Below are 19,163 nucleotides of genomic sequence, written 5' to 3' on the forward strand. Positions count from 1 at the left end.
GTAAACTCCTGCCTATTTAACCTCTACCACTTCTGGTCCACCAATGCACCTGGCAGGATCTTCTGAGAATCAAGTGCCTAATAGAAGTAGACCTAAGAAAGCTCACAATATTTTTCTAAGCATCAGAAAATGATACTGAGTTGACTTATCAATGTCTGGGAGGGATATGACATCCTTGCTATGCAAAGTTATTTGCTTAGTCTGTTCTGAGACTTCTATCTCTTTCCCTCGGATTGACGAAGGTGCTTTTCCAAGTGTTTTCTCAACCTTTGTCCAAACAGTGCCATTCAATGGTCTTAAGAACTATGTAGACTTTCTTGCTGTATCTCAGGACTGACCATCCAAATCCCATGTTAGAGTACTGTTAACTTTAAACCTTTAACTGCATAGCATGGTTGGTAGAACCTACAGACAAGGTTAGAATTCTTGTTCTGTGTTGAACGGACAATCAAATTTGATATTCCTTATTTTAATGTACATTGGTAAATTCACACAATGCCAGTTCTAAAAATCCAAATTGAAGCTTAGCTCACAAAATTAGTATTGTTTCTTTTCACATGGTTAAGTAAGCAATTTGATATGGCTTCTATCCTGCCTATATTTAAACCAGTATGAAGCATTTGTGACTGAATAGTTATAGTAATGAGGTCAGTTTCCTTTACTATTGTGACTGCTGGGAAATCATAGTATCCATTAGGATAATTATCCACACTGCTTAATAACCAGCCAACTTTTAAAGAACTTAAATGCTTTTTTTCTATACCTTTTTGATTATAAAAGTATTTCTATTTAGCAGAATAGTGGGATTATAACCCCACATGGTATTGGGGAAAGCCTGACTTTCTCTAAAATTAGCAAGAATGTATATTTGCATTCTGATGTCTCTTCAAGATCTAAACCTGAATGTTGAAGAAATCTCCTTGTTTGATCACTCTAAAAGACAAAGGAGCATAGGAGTGGATGGGCCACAGTCTTGTTCAACCAAGGCATAAATTGCACACACAAACCATATGCACACTAATTGCCTTCTTGTCATGCTCATTATCTACAGCACAGTAAATCTTAGTGCATGACCTACCATTCCCACTTCTAGAACTTAAAGCCTTTCATGAGCAAATACAGATGTTCAAGTGCAAGTGGAAAAGGTGTCTGGCATCTGTAGGATTACTGAACATTTCTAGCCTTGTGGTTGAACAATGGAAAATTTTTAGTTTTGAAGGTCCTGTTTTTGGAATATCCCATATGAACTGGAATTAGTACATCTAAACTATGCTTCTTGAAGTGCATGGTATTTTACAGCTTTTAAGATTTTAAAAAGTTGATCAGACTAAACGATCACAAAAACTATGGTAGAGCATATAATCTGCTATATAGATCTTAATCCTAGAAAGGTTGAAATATCAAGTGTTGTATCTAAAGGGACACAAAGGTCATTCTACATGATGGTGACCTAGCCCCTTGTCTTTAAATCCTGAAGCTCTTCACAGTTCTTAGAAACATTGAGAGGTTGGCCTTAGAGAAAAACCGGAACAGAGGCTTTGATTAGTCCTTTCAAGTTCAATAGTCCCTTGTCTTCTCCTATTAGTGGTAAAGTTGTAATCTGCATAAAAGGAAGTGTTCCATCTCCATTCAAACCTAGGCTATCGGGGCAGGGGTGGGGGGTGAGGTTTTGGCACCATGTGCACCAATAAATCCTTAAGGCTATAGCTTCCCATTCCATGATTCCTCCCAGATAGGCCTGATACTTGAGCAGTTCTAAGGCCAAGTCTGAGCCATTGACAGTAGTTCTCCTGTTTTAGAACATACCTAGCTTAGAGCCAGAAAAATCCACATAGAAGAATGTAAATCTTCCTATTTTACTAGACTGAATAGGCTACTAGCCTTGGCTATAATCTCATCCTAGGCCAATGATCCTATTTAGTATTTAATTTGTGAATTCCTTACTCTGGCTTCTCAAAGAGTTGGAGCTGGAGGATTTAGATGCTGATAGCTTTAAGGAAAGATGGTTACTGTGAAAGGAAGGGACATAAACATAAGGGTGTACTATTGAACTTTTGACACTGTATTTCGCCCTTTGTTCTACTCTTGGCTAAGTCAATTTTTTTTCCTAGCAGCCGTGGCTGAAGCACTTCAAATATTAACTATAAAGCCAGTCTGGGCATGTGGTCTAGGAAATAAGCCCACTCTTGAATGCTTAATCTATGACTGTATTGGTCATCTCCAGTGAATTAATGGGAGAAGAGAGAATTGGTCGGGGGAGAGACTTGCTAGGTACTCCCAAGTCTGACACCTGAAACCAGAAGGAAAAGGAATTACTGAACAGAAGACTTGGGGGCTGTCCCTTGGCTGAACAAAACTTTCTCAGATATACACTGCAGTCTGATTGCCTATAAAGGAGTACTAAGCCAGACAGAAGTGGCCAGGCTCCTAAGACTCTGCTGTGCTGTCATTGGCCATCAGATTCCTGAGGAGAATATGGCCTCAGTAAATGCTGCAGAGGATTTGAAAAGACAGCAGCTGGAGAATATTTCCAACTACTATTGCTTGCAGATGATTCTCTTGAAGGGAAATTTGAATAGCCCAAACTTCTGGCACCAGAGATTATCTCTTGTGTGGAGAAATAGATTAGGGACATACTTGAGAAGCAATGCCTCCTTGGTCTCATGGGCTCAAGGAAGCATGAATTGCTAAAACTGTTGGAAAAGCCACCCAGATGTCTCCATCCAATTTCGCAGGGCCCCATGTTTTTCCAAACAGGGCCTTGATCTTAGCCTTGATCTCCACTCCTTAGCTGAGCATGCGATATTTCAAAATGGATTTCTAGGTTTACTTCTCAGCCTTCTGCTTTTATGAAGGAGATAAGTTATCCGAGATGCCTCTACCATATACCCTTTACCTGTTCATTAACCATTATTTACTTTCCCTCTGCAGAACGTGGACTGTTCAGTATCAGCCATATCTGCTGTTCTTCTAGATAGTTACCCTATACTGCTCAATGCTTGTATCATTGTGTTGCCAATAGCATTATCCCCTAGAGCGATACTTTCTCAGCTCTCTAGCAGTGAAATCTTCAGTAATTGGGCAGCCACTGTATTGATTTTCTTCATGGCCTACATTCCCTGGATCATCAAACTCCTCCCACTGCTTATTCTCTTGAACCATGTCCATTTAAGTCTTCAGAGGTACAAGCATCAAGATAAGAGTCAACATAGAAGATCTATTGAGGGAATAGTCCTGTGAAGGATGAAGAAAAGAATGAGCAGGAATAAATGGGGTTCAATGCTGGCCTGAGAAGGGAAGAAGTTTTGTATAGAAGGGAGACTCAATTTCAAGATAGCTCTGAGAAATTGTCATTGACTAATCAGGACAAAAATTAGCCATAGAGGATTGTTGTGAGCTTGCATCTACAAACTTCTGAGTTCTGTGTTTACGGAAATGATTACTGAGAAATGAACCTTTTGTAGCCTTGAGGTTCCACTTTGAAAATGTTTCACAGGAACTGAAATTAGTATTTTTAAAGTGCTAAGTCATACCATATACTTTAAGCTTAAATGTTGATCATACTCTAAGCTATCTATATGTTTTACATATTTTAATCCTAGAGATTAAAGTAATTAAATGCAAATAAATGCCTGATCTAAAGAGGCCAAAAGCTCCTATTTGGTGACCTAGGCTCATGGCTTTAAAACCTGAGTCTCTCCAAGGTTCTGAAATAGGGCCACCCCTGATACTTCTAAGGAAAACCTGGGCTGAGGCTTAGATTGGTCCTAGACTCAAGTTTACTATCCCTTTCTTATCCTGTTTCTAGTAGCAAAGTTGTGATCTGAATGAAGGGGGAGAGGTACTTGCTCCATTCGCATTCAGTCTATGGAAGGGCAAAGATTGTGGAAGGCCATATTACATCCTAGACTAGAAGCAGAGTTCTTGGGATGATCATCAAATCTTAATGGAATCAGGGTAGCATGCTAGGGAGACAAAAACCTTAGAGAAGCCATCAGGTCTTTGGGTAATGATTGGAGGTCTAAGTAGGATTCCATGCAAGATTCCTTGGCTGATCTACCAGTTAATGCACTCTTATATACCTTCTGCCACAGTGAATGTTTCAACAGTGAGAACCACTCGTGCAAGGGGCTACCTTTTGTCCACCTACCAAAAGTGAAGAGGACTTCATTGCCAGTAAGTTGGCAAGTGATCCAATTCCAAAATCCTGTCATAGTAGTGTCCCCTGTCCCCTAAGGAACTGGACCTTAGTGCTCCAACCATGTTGTCACTGGGCAGCAGCCCTTTTGGATGTATGATCTTGATGCAAATGTAGAGACGGATTTCCTAGGGCAGCTACTGGACTCTTGGTCAACTTCCTCTCTGAAATAGGTCTGTGGGATTCAAGGGAATTGTGTGCAGGATGATCATCTATTGATGACTGTGTAGACTTAAAGGTATGTTCTTAATCTTCCAATTCCTCAACAAATCATTGGACCTGAGGAAAGGAATTGGTTCATTCCCTTAGACCCTAGATAAGTTACCAACATTTCATCCTTGAAAAGCTTTATCTATGGCTTTGTATCAACTTCTAAGTATGACACTGGGATCACTTGAATTTATCCACCCTTTGTGGGCAAACCTATGTCCTACTTTATTCTGACTCCAATCAAAGTGAAAACACTTGTAGGAAAAACTGCCCCAAGTAGAACTTTGAACCTATTTGAGAGTAAGTGGTTTAGGACATGTTGGCATGACCCTCTTATTTTTCACCTGCCATGTCTGTGAGGCTCAGATGTGATGACACAGAAGCCCCAAGGAATGAAATGTGAGTGTGTGAATTGAACACAGTACTTCTAGGTAAGAAAATCTGGGCTTTACTTGAGAAAGGTAAGGATATATCTTCCTAGGTGACTTTTCAATTTTATTAGGTGACCTATGTCAAAATTAGCATCCATGAGAATAGAAGAACTGTGTCAATTAAGGTGCTCCAAAAGCAGGCACCAGATGGAACCACTTTGGGGAAAATAGGATGTAAGGATGATAGGGAGAGATTCTGAAAGTTTTCAGGTGTCAGATCTACATTGCAAGGGGAGAAGGAAGGAATGTGTAGGAGAAGACCTAGATACAGTGCCATTCTGACTGGGTTTTCCTATTGGCTGGCCAAAACTTTCTCAGATTGCTTTAAACAGTCTTGCACCAGACAGGATGGACCGTGTTCCTATGACTATGCCTTGCTCAGTCACTGAGAGTATCTGAAGAATGGAGCCTATGTGGACACTAGCAGTTTAGAGGAGCAGCAGCTAGATGTTCCCTGCCCTCCCTCATCTAGTTTGTTTTTTGCATGGTTCCCTTAAAGGGAAATCTGAATAGCATATCTACATGGCACCAAGGGATACTACTTTTGTAGAGAAATTTGTGAGGGACATGTTTGAGAAGCAATTCCTCCTTGGTTCCCATGGGCTCAGGAAGGTTTGAAGAGCTTAAAAAAAAAAAAAAAAAAAACTAAGGACCCACTCAGGTGTTTCCAATATAAGGGCCTCTTTGTGAGCTATTAGGACCAAAAGCCATCTCTTATATTTATCTTTTACTAGTTAACCTTCAGTTACTCAAAGATCTATAGAATACTGATTCAGCTTAGAAGCAGTTAGCTATCTTTGCTGTCCTAGATATGGTTACCCCCCTGTAGCAGCCAATACTGTTACCTCACTGCCAATAGCAATATCTCCTAAAGAGATATTTTTTCTCCAGATTACCAGTAGTAAAATCTTCAGTTGGGCAGCCACCATGACCTGGAGATTTTCTACATACCCTATACTCCACTGGAGACCTTGAGTCCCCATCATCTCTCCTGATCTCTTGGATTACTCCCATTGCTGTCTGTCCAGATTTTTTGACAGTATGTGTCAAGGTAGTGTAGTTGACTGATTATCTTAATTCAATGGCTGACAACAGCTTTTGAGATCAAATTATTTAGACCATGTATTGGTCTTGCTATCATCACAATCCCAAGATGACAAAATATGTAGATCTTGATTTTCAAACAGGAAAAACCTTCCAGCATCTTAGGTTCTTGGCCATGACCTGGTTCTTAAAACCTAGAAGTAGGGGATGTTAGAATATCAGGATGAAAGACCCACCAGATAACTATGCCTCAGAAAGGCCCAGAGGTCACTTTACCAAACAATGTACCATTGAGAAGAAACTAGCATACCTGAGAAGCTCACTGGCTATTCTCTAGAGTCCAGGGATGAAAACAGAGGACATTACAAATCTAGACTTCTCAAAAGTTGTGTGGATGGTATAATCCAGAAGCAACATAAACTAGTGGTGCTTAACCATCCTCAAAGGTAGGGACAATTATTACAAGGAGACAAGATCCATAAGAAGGATCTAATGGAGTGTTAGTTGTTACCAGATCATGGTATCCCTAGGGACAAGATGGATGGACAGGCAATAATGGCCTAGATTGATCTATGAAATCAGAAGAAACCAAGCATGATTAATGAGGCCAAACGTAGCCGGAACAAGAGTCCTGATGTTTTGCCAAGTTTCTAGACTTGGAAACTAAGGTTTGAAAGAAGCTAGGTTCCCCCAGGAAGAGACCTTAAATACCACAACAAGTACTTTAGTGGTAATTTCTTCTCTAAAAGGCCTAAATGTAATAACCAGGATCACCAGTACTGGGAATTTCTTTCTCTAAACTTTTCATGACTATTATACAGATTCCAAGGCAACATTGATATATAGAGATTCAAAGCAGACCTATTCAATGGTCAGTTCCCTGGCATCTGACTGCATAAGCAGAATGAAAACCTTTGGTCACTGGCTGAACTAAGTGGTTTTTTTGTTTTCTGTTTTTTTAGCTGGTATGAATAAGAACTATCATTATATTCAACAGAACCCTAATGGAGATGGCCATTAGAGGGTTTTTTAGAAACTATCTTGGTCACTATATATATCAAATAGTGTCTATGCAAGAAATAAAAACATAAGTACTACCATTTAAAAAATGGCATCACTTTGAAAAATACATGGAGGCAAACAATAAGAGATGCTAAACTCTAGGAAATAGATGTTTTCTGGAGGGGAGGTGGGTAGGAGGGATAATTGAATAATGGGCACTAAGGAGAGCAATTGGGATGAGTACCAGGTGTTCTATGAAACTGAATCACTAAATTCTACCCCTGAAACTAATGCAGTGTGTTAATGACACTGAATTTAAATGAAGAATTAGTGGGGGGAAAATAGCATCCTTTCACCATGTTTCCTTAAACCATCAGTCTGGTACTCACAAAAGCCAAGTTCCAGAAGAAGGCTCCTAAAGAACGCATTAGAAGTCAACTCCACTCAGTAGATGAGGTATCTTGCTACATGACTGGATAATACAAACTCAAGTACAGTCCTGAGACAAGGTTATACACGTACTATCTTCCTGAGGCTATATTCATTCTTTCAAAATCAAAGAACTGTACATCTGGAATCTTTCAGAACACTGCACTGGTTTACTATATTGATGACCTAATTTGCCCAGAAGACAAGTGACCTATATATTAGAGGCACTCCACAAGGTAAAAGTTAACCAATGAAGATTCAAGGGCCTGTCATTTCAGTGAAGTTCTTAGAAGTCTAGTGAGGCATATTAGAACATAGCCTCAAAGTATGGGATACCCCTTACCATGAAAGAAAAACAATGACTGATATGCCTTCTCAGGTTCTAGAGGCAGCACATGCTACCTTAGGAATGACATTCTGACTTAGGTGACACACAAGTCTGCCAAGCTTTGGTGCCCAGAGTTAGGAAGGACCTGGCTCTTTGGGCCATATGACCTGATCTATCCTAAGGTGTTAGGGGTATCTGTGATGGAAGAAACATGTAGAACTAATGGAATATTCTAACAAAATCCCAACATAGATCTCTGGTGTTAGAACAAGGCCAGGCCTTCTGTCTCAACTCTATAGCTTTGGAAAAATAGAGCATGCTATTGGGCCCACTAGCAAGCACATTATCATGGGACACCAAGGGACTGTGTGGCCAGAATTGTCTACCTTGAGTTAGGGTTCTGTTGAATTTACTAAGTCATAAATTCAAGTCAGCAGTAATCCATCATAAAATGGCAGCTATACATCCAGGATCAAGCACAAATAAGCTAGTTATGTGGACCAGACTGCCATGTCCTCTGCACATGTTTCACTGATACCTCTTCAACTCACACATGGAGTTATGTAGGGGATTTATCAGCTGACAGAAGTGAAAACAATCCTGGGCCCAACAGGTCATCCCATATGTGGCTACAAGGGACTGCTACTGTATACAGATCAACTCATACTGGAGAGAAAAAAACCCAAGTGCGTAGAGATTTGAGGGGTGTACTTAGATACACTTTGGAAAGTAAGTTACATAAAGAATCATGAGTAGTGGCAAATGATCTGTAGCTAATGGGGCAGCTGGAAGCAAAAGTTGAAAGATAAGGGGTAAAAGAGGTCTGGGGAGGAGGTATGTGGGTGTACACATGGGAATGGGTATAACATAGGACCTTCATGTTAAGACCCACCAGAAAGATCTTACCCCAGAGTAGACACTATAATAAGGTAGATAGAATGGTCAATGTCAACTGGCAGAACCAATCTGTTAATGATATCCGTGCTTTCCCAGTAAGTACATGAGTGGAATAGGCATGGGTTACAGAGATGAAAGCTACCCATGTGCCCCAAAGCACTGACTCCCATTCACCAAAGCTGGGCTAGTTATTCCTGCTGCCAAATACACAATCCCAGCAAAAAAAAAACTCTTGAACCTCAGAGTGTGGCCCTGTCTCTGGAGATCAACCTGTTACCTGGGAGTTCATCTTGACAAGAATAGAAATAATCCTGGCACAGGTTTGCATTTCCTGCCAGCAAAGCCTTGGCCAGTACTATTCTCCTAAGGCTAACAGGTGCCCGATCCAGTGGTAGAGAATCTTGCATGTTACATGGGGCAGGAGGGCCACTTTCAGCGGAGTAGGATAGTAGTAAGCATAGGACCATGGGACTTACTGGCCACATACCATACAGTGACACGCAGCACTAGGTTTGAAGTGGTATAACAGCCTGCTAAAGGTAGAGCTAGGATTCCAGCTTAGAAATCATCCTGGAAGACTGTATATACCCCATTATTATGGGCTACCTACTAACTATGGTCTAATCAACAATTATGTGGTGCTTTTATCAACAGGGTAAAATACCTGGGCTCAGCATCCAATGGGTAAAAGCAAAAGTGGCCCCATTTCTGTCACTCCTAATGACCAAATTTGGTAATGTGTAATTCTGGCTCTTGCAACTTTGAGCTTTTTATTTTTTATTTTTTTAAGATTGTATTTATTTGAGACAGAGGGATACAGGCAGAGGGAGAAGCAGGCTCCATGCAGGGAGCCTGACATGGGACTTGATCCTGGGTCTCCAGGATCACACCCTGGGCTGAAGGCGGCGCTAAACCGCTGAGCCACCTGGGCTGCCCTAAATTTGAGCTCTTTAGCTTTGCAAAGCCTGGCTATTAGAAAGGTAACGTTTCCATCTGGGGATATAGCAAGAGTCTCATGATCGTTCAAGCCATGGCTATTGCCTAGTCACTTCCATGTCCTCACATTAAGAGATCAGCAAGTAAGAGGTTACCATTCTGGACCTGATTATTAGGAGGCAGTAGGGCTGCTGTTACAAAGTGAAAGCACAATATGTATGGAATTTAGTTGGCCACTTAGGCACGTAAGGGTATTCCCTTAACAAATTGTGATTGTCAAAGAGCAAATCTAGCAACCCTGCCCTGAGAAGGGCAGGTAACCAGAGGCCTGTCCCATCTTCCTGCCATTAGGACACTGACCTGCACGATTACCTATTGTAGGGCAAATAACATGGTGAGCAGAGGAACTAGACAAGAGCCAGGGAGATCCGCTAGTGGAAGGGTGGTAATATCACTTACGGTCTTGAGACCAGCCTAAAGCTCAGGGGCTATAGCTTATTCCAACTCTTCTGTTGCCTGTAGAGAAAGAAGCCCAGTAAGAACTTCTTCCAGAACTCCTGAGGCAAGTTCACTCAAGTGTACATGGATTGAGCACAAGTGGATGGTCTTGTTCCACCTGGACCCACCCCTCCCCATACTTACACTTCAGGATTAAGCCCTCCTTACTCCCTCCGTTCTTGGAACGGTTAGCAGCTAATAACACCCAGCTGAATCTTCACCTTGTCCTTGGCTGAAAAGAGCTGCCAGCACACTTGCTGCCAGAGCCAGCCTGTATTCAGTGACTGTTGGGGACAAAAGTGCCAGGACTTCTGTTCCACTTCAGGATGATTCTGAAAGGCCATCCCAGATTCAGAGTTCTCTATAGGTTTGGCTTAGTGCCTTGTCGTGACTGCATCATAGCTCACCTTCCCTCTTGGCTCAATCCTGCTTCCTTCCCCTCCTCAAGGTCATTGCTCCAGAAAGCACTCCCCAATAAATTTTCTGCATGCAAGTGTGCATCTCAGCCTGCTTCCTGAGAAACTGACCTGAAACAGGTGTTATGTTTTTGTGTACCTATTATGTCCTACGATAAAAAAAAAAAAACCCTCAAGTTCATAAATTTCTACACTAAAAACTCAAGATTAATATTTCCTAGAATGTGGCATAGTGAAACACTTTAAATGTTATTTCTAAAAGTTTTAAACTATACAACATTCAACTTTCAACTGTTTTAGAAATGGGTAGCGTGAAATGACAAACCTTGAGGGCAAACTAGAGATAGAAAAATACAGAGGCTCCTGATGCTGAAAACCAAGCCCTATAGAGGCCCTTTGTTTTCACTAAAGTACTGTCTCGGGATATTCTCTAATCCCCTTTTAAGGAGCAACTGCATGATGTGGCTCAGTACAGGGAAGTATTCGTTCTCCTGTGGTAACCTTTACCATCATTTCCAACACTTTTCCCTTGCCAGATTGCCATGCAAATCTGGGGCTGAAGACCCAGCTTTATCCTGTCTGCTACCAATCTCAGTACAAATCCTATAGGCACCATCTGTATACTCACAGCAGAAATGAGCTGACTCTTCATATTCTCAGCCCCCTCTTCTATTCCAGCTCTTTTGCTCTATTCTATAAGTTAAGAAATAGTAATGGAGACTTAAGGTTCCATTAAGAAAAATACTTTCTGTAAGCTTATCTGTATTACTGAGGTTGCAGAGTTTGTCCTATTGAAGAGGTAGTCAAAATCCTGATCCGTCAAAATGACAGATTCCTGGCCTCTATCCCAGATGTACTGACTGAGAATCTGAGGGTTCAGTCTTAGATTCAAGTTTAAGACCCTCTGGTTTTTGTGTGTGTTCATGAAATAGAAGAACCATCACTTTAAGTATGTGGCTACTGAAATCTCTGCATGGGTAACTTTGTGGTCAACTACTTGAACAGCTCTCCTTAAATGCCTTAAACCAATAGGTCCCTTATCCTCTGCTGAGGGGCTCCGTGTATGCTCTGAGGCATGTCTTCAAGCTCTAGCAGAAAGTTTATAGCCCCGCCCTGCCCTTTTGCTTTCACACTTGCCTCTGGCTGACCTTGAGATGCTGTATAAGCAAGAGATTCTTGGATCCCTGGGTGGCGCAGTGGTTTGGCACTTGCCTTTGGCCCAGGGCGCGATCCTGGAGACCCGGGATCGAATCCCACATCAGGCTCCCGGTGCATGGAGCCTGCTTCTCCCTCTGCCTATGTCTCTGCCTCTCTCTCTCTCTGACTATCATAAATAAATAAAAATTAAAAAAAAAAAAAAGCAAGAGATTCTTGGACCTTCTCAAGTCTTTGCCGAGCAAGCATACAACTCTGGGAACCTGCATAGCTACATACACGTACGTGTGTGTGTGTGTGGGGGGGGTTGCCTACTAGAGTCCCAGGAATATGTTGGAGCTTTTCCAATCCCCTGATGGACCTGTCACTTTCCAGCTTCTTTTAAGTTTGTTGGTAAGCTTTTTTGTTTTGTTTTTGTTGTTTTTGTCTGTTTTGTTTTTGTTTTGTTTTTTGTTTTTTTGTAAGCTTTTTACACCAACTGTTATCACTACCCCAGGCCAAGTGATGTTGAAAGATTGCTGGGGAGAGTTGCTTGACAAACACCCTAGGGGAAAAAGCCGTTTGTAGAGGGAGTTCTCAGTTGGGTCAAAGACAAGGTCTGAAGACTTCTAGTTAATTGCCAGACAAGCCAGATAAAGGCTATTCTCTGGAAGTCAGAGCTTTGAGGACAGCACCAACCCCTTTCTGACCCTCCAGTGCTAGGCTTCTATTTTTCATAACTATCATGATTGTGAGGCTGTCCCTTCTTAAGGCTATCATCTGGGGAGAGGGCCATCAGAATAAGGCAAATTAAAATACCAAGTTTGCTGTTACTGAAATTCTATTAAAGTCTCATCAAATAAAGTCTCAACAAATTGTCACAACCTTTTGACTGAGTTCTCAAAGTCCACCCCCCCCCCCTTTACAATTTTTTTTTTCCCCCAACATTCTTGTTACTTTTGTGGAAGAGTGGATTTTCAGAGGTCTTAATATTCTGGAAGTACCCTCAGGAGAAATCATAAGACCTAAATGAGATCTATACTGTATGTGTTAACTCAAACTTATTGTTAATAAGCTTTCAATTCTCCCCAAATCTAGATCCTGTGAAATCATAATCATAATCCCACCAGGATTTTTGTGGGGTTTTTTTGTAGATATTAAGACTATCTAAAACTTATATGAAGATGTGAAGGTCCCAAACTACCCCATGCCATCTTGAAAAAGGACAAACTTGAGGATCCCTGGGTGGCTCAGTGGTTTAGCGCCTGCCTTCAGCCCAGGGCATGATCCTGGAGACCAGGGATCGAGTCCCACGTTGGGCTCCCTGCGTGGAGCCTGCTTCTTTCTCAGCCTGTGTCTCTGCCTGCCTCTCTCTCTTTCTCTTCTCTCTCTCTCTCTCTCTCTCTCTCTCTCTCTCTCTCTCATAAATATTTAGGAAAAAGACAAACTTGCAGGACCCAAAAGGAGTTCAAGGCTTACTACAAAGTTCTATAATAGTGTAGTACTGGCATAAGGATCAACAAATGTCAATGAAAATGAATAGAGATTTCAGAAACAAACCCACACTCGTAACTTGACTTTTGACAAAGACGCCATGGTGGTAAAAAGATAATCTCTTCAATAAATGGTGCTAGAATTGCTCGACATTCACTTAAAAAAAAAAAAAAAACAAACAAACATGAACCTCCATTCCTGTCTCCTAGCATACAGGAAACTTCAGATTTATGCAACTAAACTAAAACTTCTAGAACTTAAGACAGTATGATTTTTGAATGGTTTTTGGAGATAGGCACTTGGGGATAGCTTGTTTTGTTTTTTTAAACAGGACAGTAGAAAACCATACTCAAAGAATACTGAATTACATCAAAATTATATTTTGAATATTTTTAAGAAAACAAAGCCTGACATAAACCAGGAGAAATTACATGCTTGATATGTTTAAAACATGCCTGACCAAAGGACTAATGTCCAAAATAAAGAATTCTCAAACTCAAGACTCCATAAAACCTAAGCAAAAGATTCTAATAGAAACTTGACAAAGCTATAGAAACAGCCAATCAGCACATGAAAAATGTTCAAAATCATTAGTCACGTCAGAAATACAAATGGAGTCTGAGAGCTTCAAGTCTTCTATGTATTTCAAGTGTATTGCACTGTACATAAATCTTAAGCTAAACTATTAAATGCCTTTTAATTTACATGTGTTCAGAGGTAAAATATTCTGAAAGTCAAAGTGCATTAAAAATATTGAATCACGCCTCAGCAATCAGACAACAAAAAGACATTAAAGGCATTCAAATTGGCAAAGAAGAAGTCAAACTCTCCCTCTTCGCCGATGACATGATACTCTACATAGAAAACCCAAAAGCCTCCACCCCAAGATTGCTAGAACTCATACAGCAATTTGGTAGCGTGGCAGGATATAAAATCAATGCCCAGAAATCAATGGCATTTCTATACACTAACAATGAGACTGAAGAAAGAGACATTAAGGAGTCAATCCCATTTACAATTGCACCCAAAAGCATAAGATACCTAGGAATAAACCTAACCAAAGAGGTAAAGGATCTATACCCTAAAAACTATAGAACACTTCTGAAAGAAATTGAGGAAGACACAAAGAGATGGAAAAATATTCCATGCTCATGGATTGGCAGAATTAATATTGTAAAAATGTCAATGTTACCCAGGGCAATTTATACGTTTAATGCAATCCCTATCAAAATACCATGGACTTTCTTCAGAGAGTTAGAACAAATTATTTTAAGATTTGTGTGGAATCAGAAAAGACCCCGAATAGCCAGGGGAATTTTAAAAAAGAAAACCATAGCTGGGGGCATCACAATGCCAGATTTCAGGTTGTACTACAAAGCTGTGGTCATCAAGACAGTGTGGTACTGGCACAAAAACAGACACATAGATCAATGGAACAGAATAGAGAACCCAGAAGTGGACCCTGAAATGTATGGTCATCTAATATTCGATAAAGGAGGAAAGACTATCCATTGGAAGAAAGACAGTCTCTTCAATAAATGGTGTTGGGAAAATTGGACATCCACATGCAGAAGAATGAAACTGGACCACTCTCTTTCACCATACACAAAGATAAACTCAAAATGGATGAGAGATCTAAATGTGAGACAAGATTCCATCAAAATCCTAGAGGAGAACACAGGCAACACCCTTTTTGAACTTGGCCACAGTAACTTCTTGCAAGATACATCCACAAAGGCAAAAGAAACAAAAGCAAAAATGAACTATTGGGACTTCATCAAGATAAGAAGCTTTTGCACAGCAAAGGATACAGTCAACAAAACTAAAAGACAACCTACAGAATGGGAGAAGATATTTGCAAATGACATATCAGATAAAGGGCTAGTTTCCAAAATCTATAAAGAACTTATTAAACTCAACACCAAAGAAACAAACAATCCAATCATGAAATGGGCAAAAGACATGAAGAGAAATCTCACAGAGGAAGACATGGACATGGCCAACAAGCACATGAGAAAATGCTCTGCATCACTTGCCATCAGGGAAATACAAATCAAAACCACAATGAGATACCACCTCACACCAGTGAGAATGGGGAAAATTAACAAGGCAGTAAACAACAAATGTTGGAGAGGATGCGGAGAAAAGGGAACCCTCTTACACTGTTGGTGGGAATGTGAACTGGTGCAGCCACTCTGGAAAACTGTGTGGAGGTTCCTCAAAGAGTTAAAAATAGACCTGCCCTACGACCCAGCAATTGCACTGTTGGGGATTTACCCCAAAGATTCAGATGCAATGAAACGTCGGGACACCTGCACCCCGATGTTTCTATCAGCAATGGCCACAATAGCCAAACTGTGGAAGGAGCCTCGGTGTCCATCGAAAGATGAATGGATAAAGAAGATGTGGTTTATGTATACAATGGAATATTACTCAGCAATTAGAAACGACAAATACCCACCATTTGCTTCAACGTGGATGGAACTGGAGGGTATTATGCTGAGTGAAATAAGTCAATCGGAGAAGGACAAACAGTGTATGTTCTCATTCATTTGGGGAATATGAATAATAGTGAAAGGGAATATAAAGGAAGGGAAAAGAAATGTTGGGAAATATCAGGAAGGGAGACAGAACATAAAGACTCCTAACTCGGGGAAACGAACTAGGGGTGGTGGAAGGGGAGGAGGGCGGGTGTTGGAGGGGAATGGGTGACGGGCACTGAGGTGGACACTTGATGGGATGAGCACTGGGTGTTTTTCTGTATGTTGGTAAATTGAACACCAATAAAAATTAATTAAAAAAAATAAAATAAAAAAATAAAATAAAAATAAAAATATTGAATCAATGGTAGATAAAGATGTAGAATTTAAGTTGTAGATGTGAATGTTGTCATTCTTTCAGCTTTATCAATCTTGTAATAAAATGTTAAACTTATATGAAAGCAAAGAAATACAAATAAAACCTGGGTTTATTTGTGTGACCGTTCCTATGGCCAGTTAGGTTTTGGCTTACCATGTTTTTATGTACTGTGTTCCTCTTTGAAGAAATCAAAGTTGGTACTCCCCCAAAGTACCACTCCCTTCCTGGACTTTGATCCAGTAGAAGTGCCACTCTAGATGGGTTCAGTCCCCATCTACCCCCTGTGAGCCTGTGAACCTTGGAAACTTTTGTATCCAGGGGCAGCTACAGTGACAGCTTTGCCTATCTAGGACTATATCACCCTGATGGGCATAGCCATGGCCTCCCCTATCATTAGCTGATCGACATTCCTTGCTTGGGGCAGGGGTGGGTGGGGGAGAACTACAAAACCTCCACCTTTCCATGGGAATTGCAGAGTGGGTAAGTCTGACTAGATGGTGACTACACATAATGTGGCTTCCTCAATGTCTCAACAGGAGACTAGATATCCAGACTTGACCTTGTGCTTGTCCCTTGTCCCCACAAGCACACTTTAAAGATGAATCATTTGTAAAACGAGCTGCCACCTCACACTGGTCAGAATGGCTAAAACTAACAAGTCAGGAAACAGGTGTTGGTGAGGATGTGGGGAGGGGAACCCTCTTACACTGCTGGTGGGAATGCAAACTGGTACAGCCACTCTGGAAAAACAGTATGGAGGTTCTTTAAAAGATTAAAAAAAAAAAAAAAAAAACCCTACCCCATGACCCAGAATTGCACTACTAGATATTTATCCAAAAGATACAAAGTGATTTGCAAGGGCATATGCACCCCAATGTTTATAGCAGCGATGTCCACATATGGACAAAGCCCTAGTGTCCACCAACAGATAAATGTTATAAATATACAATAGAATATTCAGCCAAAAATTGAAAATATCGCTCAGCCATCAAAAATGGACTCTTGGCATTTGAAACAATGTGGAGGAGCTAGAGGGTATTATGCTAATCAAAATCAGAAAAATACCATACAAGTTCACTCATGTGGAGTTCAAGAAACAAAACAGATGAACTTAGGGGAAGGAAGAAAACCATGAGACAAAAACAGGAAGGCAAACTATAACAGACTCTAAACTACAAGAAACAGAGTGTTGCTGGAGGGAAGGGTAGGATGAGGATGAGGGTAACTGGGTGATGGGCATTAATGAGGGCACTTATGAGATCACTGGGTGTTATATATGCAACTGATGAATCACTAAATTCTACCTCTGAAACTAATATACTACATGTTAGCTAAATTAAATTTTTTTATTTTAATAAATTTTTGGTGTTCAATTTACCAACATAACACCCAGTGCTCATCCCGTCAAGTGTCCCCCTCAGTGCCTGTCACCCATTCACCCCCACCCCCCGCCCTCCTCCCCTTCCACCACCCCTAGTTCATTTCCCAGAGTTAGGAGTCTTTATGTTCTCTCTTATATTTCCCACACATGTTTTTAAGGAAATGAATCACTTGTATTTCTAATGCTTCTGTCAGATTTGGTGGACCCATGTGCCTCTCTAAGGATCTCTCCTATAATTAAACAACTGAATGTAAAGTTTTCTTGAAGCCATGCCAGCTCCATAATCTCTCACCTGTGATTGCTTTTCTTCCTTTCTCCACTTCTTTCCCTCCATTCTTCCTTAGGATTATTCCTCCAATGAGGTTAGTTTATGTGCTCAAGAGCTGGAGGCAAATCTCAAGTGTTCCTATTTGCCTGTTCAACTACATTTTCACCTGTGTTTACTTCCCTAGTGTCTTTTAAGCTCTAAAATAGTTCTCTAGAGCTGTGAATTGAGTATCTAAATAGATGACAAAACTATAATTTTACTATAACTTCAATCACCCAAAGGAATTTTTACGCAATAAAAATACTTAATATTTAGGACACAAACTGACACTGTATTTGATAATACAAGTACGTATTCACCTGCTGAAAAGGGAAGAAATGGTTTGCTTTACAATCGTAATGAAGATGTGCACAAGATTGCCTTCCACAGCAGATATGCAATAGCTGAGAGCTGAAATAATCCAAAACTTGAAGTAGTAAATTCTATATGTCCTAAACTTAGGATTGCCAGACAAAATAAAGGATGCCCATCTAAGCTTTCAGGTAAATATTTCTAAGTGTAAACACAAATAGCACATGGGACATGCCAAAAACTTGTTTATTTAAAATTCAAATCTCACTGGGTATCTTAATTGTTTACATGCTGGAATATTATACAACAATGAGAATTAATTACCTCTGGCCACATGCTCAACATGAACTAATTGAGCAAAAATGTTACCCAAAACTTGAACTCTAGTAGAATTCAACAGTTTACAAGTCAATATAGTGGTTAATAGGTGGGGAGGAAGAGGCTAATGATAATGATCTAAGGGGATCTGAGGGTATCCTCTGGGCTTCTGGTAAATCTTGAATTATGTTGGTGTTCCACAAACTTCTTGTGTTTATTTCACTGAGCTGTGACCATTTTTGTGGTTTTGAATACGTCATAATACAGTAAAATGTCTTAAGTGAATAGTGATTACTCTGGATTGAATTTTTCTTTGTACTTTCCTATCTTTTCAGTATATTCTTTTGACTTTGAGAACTGGGCTATTTTGTAATCAGAAGATAGCAAAACGATATTGCCTGTATTGACTACACCTCTATCCTTGGATGAACAAAAAACTATTCTGCCACAATGTTTGGCTGTGAACTCTTCCAGACTTGGAGAGAGAAAGAGAACTTAAATATTTCAAGAGGACTTCATTGTTAAACAACCTATTTTTTTTGTCTCCTCCCCCCCCCCCCCCCCAGCCTCTCACCATTTAGGAGCTTGCCTTTTCTCTATTAATCTTGAGTATTCAGGAAAGAAAGTTCTTCCTGGTGGGCTACATAAGTTTTAGAAACAGCAGGGATCTCCTTGAAGATTTGTCAAAAATAGGTTTAGAAATCCGAACAGCTTGTTTCAGCTCAGGTTCAAAACCTGCAACTTTGGCAAAATGAAGTTCAAATCCAGGTCTGACCACAATCCCCTTGAGCAAGTACCTAAAGCTCCCCCCCCCCCCCAAGCTTTCTCTCATTTTAAAATAATTTGTCTCCACCTAAGGAGTGACATCCTTCACCCAGGGCATAGAGGAAGCTTTCAATTGTCAAAATGGTAAACCCACAATTGTCCTGATGGTCTTGAGTGAAGGGCTCTTCAGCCTTGAAAGTTCTG

Source organism: Vulpes lagopus, chromosome 10 (genome assembly GCF_018345385.1).
Source record: "Vulpes lagopus strain Blue_001 chromosome 10, ASM1834538v1, whole genome shotgun sequence".
Taxonomy (NCBI): Eukaryota; Metazoa; Chordata; class Mammalia; order Carnivora; family Canidae; genus Vulpes; species Vulpes lagopus.